The sequence below is a fragment of the Gavialis gangeticus genome, unplaced genomic scaffold, assembly GCF_001723915.1.
Source record: "Gavialis gangeticus isolate Ggan-Ray unplaced genomic scaffold, GavGan_comp1, whole genome shotgun sequence".
Taxonomy (NCBI): domain Eukaryota; kingdom Metazoa; phylum Chordata; order Crocodylia; family Gavialidae; genus Gavialis; species Gavialis gangeticus.
The window spans coordinates 28,367,552-28,378,676 of NW_017729034.1; the positions used below are offsets into that span (position 1 = coordinate 28,367,552).

Below are 11,125 nucleotides of genomic sequence, written 5' to 3' on the forward strand. Positions count from 1 at the left end.
CCGGGACGGCCCAGACGGGGGTTATAATTGGGGTGGGGTTGCTGCCGGGACCAAGGAGGGTCAGTGAAGGATGGGCCCTTGTTAAGGGTCCAGGGACGAGGAATAGAGAGTCATGAAGGGGACATAAAAGTGGAGCAGAAGACTCCAGGAATGGGGTAGGATGGAGAAAGAGAGACAGGAAAGGGTGGCAAGGAGGATCAAGAGACAGGTAAGCTGTAACAAGAGCAGGGGAATGTAGAATCAGGAGAAGCAAGATGTCTTCTATTTGGATAACCAGCAAAGGAGGTCACTTTTGTGCATTTTTAATCTCAAATGATCCCACAGGCACATTAGTAGTCAGTAGCTTCTAAGAGGGTATGTCTTCACGGTGGAGTTATTCCAGGTTCTTATTTGGGTGTTTCCAGCAACCACTCTTCGTGTTAATTCACACAGCCCTCTCAAGTTTAATGATACTTTCAGCCTTGGCTGCCTGGGTCATTTTGAGCTACAGGCTAAAACCAGTACTGAAGTTCTGATTAGTTCTCCAGTGACTTCCCACAATTCCCCCCTGTTCTTGGAATAACAGATCATTTTTTCCACAATTCATTAGGGACAGTATCTCAGTTTACTGCAGTGCAGTATGAGTACACATACTGCAGACACACATAGATATGTACACTGTAGGCACAGTCATTTGAGTATGGCTTTGTAATGTGTCTGGTCACACATAGGGTAGGTTAACATCTTGCCTAAAGCTGGCAGCCCAATGACCCAAGTTAATCTTGTACTGAAGAAATACCTTTCAACTCACAAGATCACACTTTACCACTCCCACAGCTACCATATGCTGCAGATTACACCCCACAATCTCAGCTTTGTGTGGACTGATGTAATGTTTATTACTTGTTAAGTGGCTTAAAAGCATAATAAAAGTCAAGCAGGCAATGAACAGTGAGATTATGATGTAACTCAGGCCTTCTCCTGATTAAAAACTAGTAATATGGAAAGGGACAGCTCTGTTCAGATGACATCTCTCTGGCTAACAAGCCCATATTAGTGGTTTGTCATCCCCACAGGGTTTAGCTTCTCTCCCTGCCACAAAGCTCCTCTGCCTCTCCGTTCCTCTGGCATTAGTACAGCATGTAACCTGTTTTTTTATAAGTTAGCTGCTGCACCATCCCTCAAGCTTGGTTTTTCAAAACTGATTCCACCTACCCCGTGACCCACACTTAAGGATGTTGGGTTCCATGCAGCACTCCACTAACTGGAAAGGAGCAGAAGTCTTCAGTCTCCTCTCCATCTGGAGAACATTCAGTGGGCCTTTACCCATAGTCAATGAAACTAGGCCATCTATGAACCATTTGTGATGGAGATGGCAGCACAGGTTCTGAAACTGCCATCAGCATCCAAAGGCCTCCCAGATCTTCATCTGTCCCCAGGCATTTCTTGCACCCTTTGCATGCCCACAGTTACCTGCTATTGGGGCAACCCAGGCCAGTCCCTTGTTGGAGGGCACTCACAGCTTGGTATGTAAGGAATGCCAGTTTGTCCATCTTCTCTTTCTGGCTGGTTATGGCCACCAATGAGATGTGCAGTATGTTATAAGTCCATCAGGCAACCAGTAGTGTGTGCAGTATGTAAGTCCATGGGGCATTCCCTGTTGGGGAGCTGCAAATGAAAATGTTCAGATCCTTTGTCTGAGAGGCATTGGAGAGATGGGAAGGAGAGGCAGGGTCCAGTCTATACCTAGAAGCTTTTGATTCAGGTATGGCTGTAGGTATGACTGCTGTTCTGGAGCCAACAATGGGGGCATATGGGAAAGGGGGTAAAGACCTGTTACTACCTCCTAGCATTCTGCCTTTTCATGGCCATCTTTGCTGAGGGTTGGCCTTCATTTGGCAAGGCCTTTCTGTTTTGGCCATTCACAGCCCCAGCATTGTAGTAAACACCCTGCCTCAGTGCCAGGCATAGTCAGGAGGGGTTTCACAGAAGACTCCTCTCACACCAGTTAATGATTAAGAAACCTAAGGTAACTAGCAGGGCTAGTTGTTTTTAGGGCCTTTCTCCCCGGTCATTGACTGCTTTTAAAAACACAGTTTTGTCGCCTCTTTAATACTCCCCTGTGATCCTGGGGCTTCGTGTTGGAACTTTGGGGGTCACATCAGGATTGGGACACACCTTTATAATCATTGGCAGACTGTTCTGTGTTTACACAGTACTAGTTTCCTCCCAGCTATACTAGCAGTCTCCAGGATGCATAACTCTCCCCTGTCCACAATGGGCAACCACTGTAAATGGAATTAAAGGGGATGTCAGTAAACAGAGATGGTCAAGCTCCCTGTTGTTCAACATCTCCCCCTCCCTCCGCCCCACCCATCAGCTACCATTGGATGACCCATGCTAGAGAGGATCCATCAGCCATTGTGGGATCCAGGCTGCCATATTCACTCCATCCCTCTACTTCCAGCAATGGCAACTGATGAACTAGGAGAGGAAAACATAAAATAAATACCAGAATTGCATTGTACTTGCGCTGTGTTGCCCCTCCCCATGGCTAGTCATGTTTGTAAAAAAAAAAGACACTGGCCACATGTACATTCCTTTTCATGTGCTACAGGATTTGTCTTAACCACTTCCACTTGCACTTAGGTTATGATAGGGTCCTGGAAAGAAAAACTTCCCATCTCCATAGAGTGAATGGCATCATACAAGGGTAGTGGAAAACAAAAGTGTTATTCTTTGCAATCACAAGCACTCTCCCTTGATCCCCTTACAACCAGGGTATTACTTAATAGGGGAGCTTAAGCCAGTTTTTAAATGGAATACCAGGAATGTGCTACAGCCTATCCTGATATTGTGGTTGCAAAATTATACCCTTTTGTCTATCAGGAATAAACATGCGCAAAAATGTACCCAGTATGGGTGTGTGAAACACGTCATATTCGATTCGGATTTGGTCGGAATCGGGGACAACGATTCAATTCGTTGATTTGGATCGCTGTCCCTGATTTGATTCAGCCAAATCCGAATCTGAGATTCGATGCTGATTCAGAGAATCAACAATTCGTCCATAGACACAGCTTTAAATGTTTTTTCTACATACTTTGAGGTACCAGCACGGCTTGTGAACGCTGTGATGTTGGGGTAAATGGAGCATCCCACAGAAGTGGGGGGGAGGTCCCCCGCATGCTCAGCGGTGAACCCGGAAGTGGACCAGAAGTGCTTCCAGTCCACTTTCTGGTCTGCTGCAGAGCATGCTGGGGGGCTCCCCTCCCCCCCCGGCTTGGCGATTGGCTGCAGGGGGCACCCCGGGTTCCCCCCCAACCCAAGAGACACTAGATGCTGAGCTGGGAGGGCATAGGGGGGCCCCCTGCCTGCACTCCAGCTGACCTGGAAGTGCTTCTGGTCCACTTCCAGGTCTTCTGCTGAGTGCGCTGGGGAGCCCCCCTTGCTCCTGTGAGACGCTCCATCCACCCCAGCATTTGCAGCACTCACAAGCCTCCTGGTACCTTAATGTATGTAAAAAAAACCATTTAAAGCTGTGTCTGTGTCTGAATCTCCGAATCTCTCCAAATCGATTAGGAGAGATTAAAGGGTCTTTTGATTTGGAGATTTGGCCACCGAATTAGGTCGAATCTTGGCCATATTGAATAAGGGACTGAAGCTTTGTACAGCCCTAATACCCAAGTCACGTAACTCTTGAATGTTTGAATGTTGCAACAATAATAACTTGTATACATGGAATTAGCAGCAGAGGTGTAATGAGCAGGATTTGCACCCTGAGCAAACCATGCAGGACAGTGGTGGGGGGTGAAGAAAGTGCTGCTGAGCACCAGAGGGGTGGGGACTCTGAGAATGGGACCGGTAGGATCAGGGAGTCTTATTCCAGGGACTTAAAACAATCTCTGGCCGCTACTGCTGCTGTCACAGCATGGTGTACCCACCCAGCCTGGTGTGGTGTCCAAACACCCAGCTGCTGCTGCAGAGGCACTGCCATGGGGATGCTTCTGCTGCTGAGGTACTGAACCTGCAGGGGTGGGGTGCAGTTCTGGCATCCCTCTTAAGTTGGGATCTGGGGCTGGCCTTCTTGCCCACCCCATGTTATGCTACTGGGAAGCAGACTGCTGGGTAATCCAAGTCAGCAGCACTTCCACATAGGATTACAAGCTTCCTTACTGGAAACAATGCTGGGGACAGGGAATGGGGAGAAGGAGGGACAAGAAAAGGGATAGGTTACAGAACAGTAAGGGAGGAGTGGAATGCCATCCTTTGCTACTTCCAGTCTTATTTGCATGTGGGCAGTCTGGAACGTCCTGATCCCTAACTGTTCTCCACTGTACAGCCAAGCAGCAGTTGTGAGATTAAAATCTAGGGGGAAAAGCGAAGTTATTGGAGACACGTATTCTTGCCACAGCCCCTTTGTCCTTCTGGGTGGATTCAGTGCCAGTGCAGAGTCCTGGATAGCTTATGCCAGGATGGCCTTCACATATCAAAGGTTTTTTCATATTGGAACCTGCAATCAAGGATGGAAGGACTGGTGACCAAGGGAAGTATGCAGGGGCATGTATTTTCCTTCATGCAAGTACCAACTTCTACTGTTTCCCTCCTCCCCCATCTCCCAGCAACAGATGAGTATGCCAGGAACAGAGATAAAGGAGGTTTTAAGGTATTTAAACTAACAGTGCACCTATACATACGAAGTGAAGCTGCTCCGACTTGCTGTAATTATAGCACGTCAGCGCAAGAGCAGATTTAATTAATCAAGTCTGCTTGAGCACGGTAATTACCAGGGATCCTGGTTTTCCTTGGTAAAAAAATTGCAAATTCTCTAATAAAAAACCTAGAATCCATGATTAAAATTAAAGACTTCACCCTGCCCCCCCAGTTCTGCTCATGCCTCTCACTCTCCTGTCTACAGCTGTGCTGGTGCCCCTTGTCCCCCACCCACAGCCCCTGCTCCCCCAGCCTTGCTGGAGGGGGTCCCCAGCTGCCAGGTCTATGAGACCTGCTGTGGCAGCGGGGGTGGCTCCCTGCCACAGTGCTCACTCCTGGGAGCAAGGAGGACCCACACCCTCCAGATAGGGCAGGTGCAGGCTGTGGGCTCAGGCTCTTGCTCTGCTTCCCTCCCCTGGGGCCTCCGCAACCCAGCACAGCATGGAACAGTAGGGCTGCATGGGGATCTCTTTGCCACTGCAAGCTGTATGCTGCCTTAACAGTGTGCCTGCTGCTGCTTTGAGGGGCGCAACCCCACGCCACTGCTCTCACTGTAGCCCCGCACACAGGAGGTGCATTGCCAGGGCAATGCAGAGCTCGCAGTAGGTTCCTGAGGGAACAAACTTTAGTTAAAGCATCCCCGCTGCCATTTTGCAGTGTGGGGACACTGGTAAGTGAGACACCCTTGGCACTTTAATTAGTGTGGTTCTCAGAGCTGCTCTAATTATAAAGCATCCCTCCTCCCTGCTGCACCTGGAGCACGTGTATAAATACCCACAGTTTTTTGGGCCTGTATGTCATTTATAGCCTTGCCCTGTACAGAAAGGAAGCCTGATGAGGAGGGAGGGGGATTGGGAGGGGAAGGGAGCCTGGCCACAGTGCTGCTGCTGCCTGAGCCATTCTGCAGAGAGCAGTGGCAGGTAAGATTTTACTTCCCCTCCCTTTCCCTGGCCCCCAGCTTGCTGGACTTCTCCAGTGGGTGGCATATCCTGTGCCTCTCTGCTTTGGTCCTTGATGGAGCATGTTATGCTTTTGATTCTGGTAATCTCCTTCAACAGATGACCCTCTTGATTCATGCGGCACATGAACTGCTTCAGCAGAGGAGTGTGTCTGTGGAAAGCCTTATCATCCTCCACTGTCCTGTTGGTATTTTCCTCATGCCCCAGCTTTACCCCTGCCCAGGGCATACCCACTTTAGGTTCAGGGGTTACACTAAAGGTACAAGCTCCCACACACCTCTCCTGCATAGGGGAGATGCATCAGTGACCCATGTACTGGTGAGTTTATAAAAATGCATCAGAAGTTCTGGTCTTGGATGTTACAGTGGTTTCACAAACAGTTCTATCCTAAATAATCTTTTCCAGTTGCTTTTATATTCGTTATGTTTCTGTTGTTTATTTGGATCGCTATTTTGTATGTTTGTTTTCAGCCCTGGAGTGAGGAATGGCAATAGGAGTAGGACAAATATTCTTAAAGTTTGAGGGGAAGTGCTCCAGTAGTTTTTCAAAAATGAAGGCAGTGAAAAAGTACACTTAGACGTTATGATTTTTTTTTGTCACATTTTAAGATAGTTATAACACTTCAGCATGAGGTGGCAGAAAATTAGAAATTGGATGGGACAATCAGATTGCTAATGGATCTTTCAGAAAACGGAGGAAAATCTGCTTTGCTTTCATTATCTATAAAGTTAAAAATGTATTTTGCATATGAGCACTTTTTTAATGAAATAGGGGTTTTGCTAATGATATGCTAATATGCCTTTGATACTGCACACACGTATGGACATGGAGACAAAATTTGTATGCAGTACATGACCTCTTTGAACACTGATTGTTTTTTCACAGGAATATGCAAGAGAGTTGTGTGAATTTTTCTTTTAATATTTGAACCTTTATGAGTTCATGGGATATGATTCAAGAATAGTATGTGTGGCTTGAGGAAGGGATATGGAAGAGACTACAGCATTAGCTCCAAGTATAACCTGAGTTGCCTTTAACCCAGTTCTACTGTATACACAAAAAAATCTAGCTGCAGTAAAGAGGCATGTCCGACTGAAGTTAGCAGTCCCTTTGTGATGTGTGGGTTAAGCTGAGTGCTGCTGGCAATGTGTCTGTGCTGCTAATCTAAACACTTTGTGCAGTTCAGGTGGTGTTTTTTTTTTCATGTCACCACTTTCACCTGAAGCAGGTGAACTCAAGTGCAGTTAACTTGAATGTAGATAACTCGAGCATGCCCTGCAGTGGAGACGCACCAAGTGGAAACAAACACAAGAAGTATGGGAACAGCCATGCCTTAATCTGATGCAATAAGTGAAGATGGAATGAGGAAGGATTATACAGTGCAGTGCCTTCACTGTAGATGTTGGATTCTTTGTAATTTACGTGCGGATTTATGTGGGCTGTATGGTATAGTAAGTGAGGCTAGAGACCCAGGGTGAAGAGTTGTGATCAGTGAATGAAGCAGTCTCCATTCACTGAGCATTATCTCATCAGAAAACTGAATGAGACAGTGGATCTACAAAAATAATATATAACCATGTAATAAGAATATGTATCATAACACATGCAAATGGAAAGGTTATTGTTGCACAGACATCCTTAATTTTTCAGTTTTCTAACTTCAGACGGATTCATTTGTGCAATCTTGGCATTCTTTTAACATAGTTGTTATATACACAGTGGCATTAGATAAAAATCTGAAAAGTTCAGTTGAGAAAAGAAGGAATATTTTAAGATCCATCTGTCTGCTATTAAGAATGTGTTGGACTTGAGCAACAAATCTTTAAGAGTGGTAGAAATCCCTTCATTATACATACACTTTTATAGTTTATCTGTCTCTCTGCTGTCAAAATGAAAATATGAAAATTTGACAGCAGCTTTTAGGCCAAATGAATTGCAGAAGGGCTAGTTAAGAAAGCACTATATCTGGTTAAATAGTATTCGAAGAAAATATTTGGATAGTTGAGAAATAAGGGCTTTTTGTTAAAGCACTTCGTAAAACACTGTAGAAAAAAAATTACTCTTTGCACACACAAGCAAACATCATTTCAGCATCCTTCCAGAGGAGTTAAAAGCCTTGATATTGTGATTGTCTTGAACTTTGGTGGAGTTTGCTGAAACAGACTGTTCCAGCCATATAAGTAAACTACTATAAAGATTGGTGTTTGCTTTGGATAGCAGGGAGAGCTGCTTCAGAAGGATGGATCACTTTGGAATCCGCTGAGGCTATGTACACGCATTAAATTTAGACTGACCTAACCAAGGTTAAGTTGATCTAATTTCCCAATCGTAGAGGTATGCAGAGGGCTTCAGTCTCCCAAAAATGGCGCACCTGATCTAAATTAGTTCATCTGAGTAGCTGCACTAACTTAAATTGAGTTAACCCAATTTAACAAAGGGTTAACCCAATCTCACGAACAACTGTATGGCTAAGTACAGAAGGTCAACAAGCCCAAGTCTGAATCAGTTCAGTCTTTGCAGGTTAGTCTAAGATGCAGAGATTGAACCAGCAAGAAAGTGAACAGGCATTCATTTTTGATTCGGGAAATGCAGATGCCTTCATTGGCTCAGGCTGGAAGCTGGGGGGGTGCTAGAACTCATCTCCCAGCCCGCCAGCTCCAAGGTTTTTCCTCTCTCCCTGCTTTAGCAGAGGAGGCGTGGCCAATCCCCAGCCCAGAGCTAGCTGTAGAGTCTGCCTCAGCAGAGGGGCAGTACCTGCCAGGCTGAGAAGGGGGTGGGTAGAGAAAAAGGTAGTGGCATTTTATAGTTTTATAGTAGCTAGGGTCAGGAGGGACCCAAACAGATCATCTAGCCTGACCCCCTGCCACAGGCAGGAATGAATGCTGGGTTCGCAAGACCCCAGACAGGTGATCATCCAACCTCCTCTTGAATTTGCCCAAGGTAGGGGTGAGGACCACTTCCCTAGGAAGTTAGTTCCAGATTTTGGCCACCCTAACTGTAAAATATTGCCTTCTAATCTCTAACCTAAACCTATTCTCCATCAGCTTATTACCATTGTTCCTTGTCACCCCAGGTGGTGCTGGGGAGAAAAGGGCTCTACCTATTTGCTGTTGATATCCCCTGATGAGTTTGTAAGCAGCCACCAGGTCCCCCCTCAGCCTCCTCTTGCTGAGGCTGAACAGGTTCAAGTCCCTCAGTCTCTCCCCATAGGGCCTGTCTTGTTGCCCTCTCACCAAGCAGGTAGCCCTCCTCTGAACCCTCTCCGGGCTGGCCACATCCCTTTTGAAGTATGGCACCCAGTACTGGATGCAGTACTCCAACTGCAGCCTGACCAAAGTCACATAGAGGGGTAGTATCACCTCTCTGGACCGGCTTGAGATGCACCTTTGGATGCACTATTGAATTTGTAAAAGCTTGAACAAAAATAGTCCTTTCTCTGAAGCGAGCATGTATTGAACAGAAGGGAACGACCCTGCAGAGTCCTGCTGCTGTGGGTCTGGACTGCAAATCTGAGACGCATCAGAGACTGCAGGAAGAAGAAGTGAACACACAGCCTATGCTGGGGGACTCAGATTGAACTTGAATCAGGAAGGGGTCTGGGACGGAAGTTCCATAACCCAGTTTGAACTAAATCAGTTAAGTCTGATACTACATTCAGCCAGGTTTATTTTAAACCTGACTAAGCTATTTTTAGCCTACTGATTCTTCCTTCCCCTTCCCTCCCCTCCTGACCTGCACAGCATCCCACTTCCCCTCCAGTCTATTGCTAGCTCTGCGCCTCTCCCCATCCTCAGTTACTGACATTAGAGTGCAGCAAACCACTGTATGCATCCAGAACCTATAGCTATGGTTCTCCATCTTTTTGAGATTCAAGGCAAATCTGAATAGACTTGAGGCACCTCTTGGAAAATGCCACCCTTTCATTTTAACTTTTTTTGCCTATAAAAAATAGAGCAGTTTTTCTGTTGCAAAGAGCTCAGAAAGACCACAGATATGGGTTTCTATTTGAAATCTCTGCATTTATCTTGTGAATCATGTTTGTACACCTAACAGTGTGGTACCACATGACACTCCTGCAAGGATCTCAAGGTACCTAAGAGCACCATGTCATTCTGGTTGAGAATCACTGGTTTACAGGTTTAAATGGAGCATAATGGCAGAGAACCAATCCATGGCAAGCAACATGAGTCAGAGTTAAATATCTCCCATTATTCAAACTTGTTTGTTGTTTTTATCCTGACACATGTCAGGAGTTGTCTAATGGTTACAGACTCTGAACTTATTATGCCAATAAAATAATTGAGAAAATAATTTAACTGAGTTATAGAATTACAAGACAGTATAATCTTGTAATTACAAGATTATAGTATAATCTTGATTATCTGAGGCTTCCTGTTGTTATAGCTCAGTCATTGACTCATTACAATAAAATTTCATTCAATTCTCTAAAATTACTCATTGTCCTTGTGACATTCAAATAATAGCAATTCTGTTATATTAGCAGAATCCTGTTTACAATGGAATAGACATTCCATTGTAAACACTCCCACTTTCTGTGACGCCGCAGTAGTTCATCATCACTTGCAATTATGCTTGCAATTGTGTGAGGAGTGGAACAATGACCCAAAGTGTTTTTTTGATCATATATATGTAAAAAGGAAAAATACTTCATAACTCCACCTCTAGCCCTCTCCCTCTATCTTCTTCCATGATGGTCATTTCCTTGTGTTTTCCTTTCTTTTCTTTTTTTTCAGAGACATCCTGATGTGCACTGTGCTGGGTTTGATTTCTCCTCCTTCCTTGCTCTTCTTGACTGGGAGAGGAATGTTAGGAATTCTTTCAACTCTGACTGAGCATGTCGCCATGTCTACACATGAAACTAACTATGTACAGCAGTGGTGCCCTTAAGCCTTGTATGGTCTTCCTCCTAAACCATTAGGGGTGTAGCCCCAGAAGTATAGCCCTGCAGGCAAACTAATTAGCAAGTGTAGGCTAAGTACCCCTTCTATACAGGAGTGCTGCCCATACGCCACCCAGACTAGTCTGCCAAAAAGTGCGCGCTTAGCTCCACTATTTTTGATTTAGGAGGAAGACCACACAGTGTGTTTCAGGGCACTACTACCAGAGGCCTTAAGTTTACCATGTAGATATGGTCCGAGTCCATTTGGCTAGAGTTCTGTTCACAAATATTGCTATTCAGGAACTATTTGATAAGTTTCCTTAGAAAATGCCAGTCACTAAAACCAGTGCTTGGTAGGAACGTACTTGTTTTGATGAAAAGGGTTTCTAAGCATCAGGTTTGAATTTGTTCGCAGGGAGAGACCAGACTAGCCAACAGTGTGGTGATGGGAGCACACACCTGGGGTACAAGAGGTAGATTCAGACCACAGACTTTACACTGGGTTTCTCACACCTGAAGTGAGTCTTCTGATCATCAGGTTGTTAGCTCTTCCCTGGTCTTGGGGGGGGGGGGG

General features: G+C 45.6%; 1 protein-coding gene across 2 annotated transcripts in view; it reads left to right on the top strand.

Annotated features, from left to right (window-relative positions):
- BTBD9 (BTB domain containing 9) overlaps window positions 1-11,125 on the top strand; it is a 370,623-nt gene that overhangs the window by 214,522 nt on the left and 144,976 nt on the right. The gene's annotated exons all lie outside the window — the stretch shown is intronic.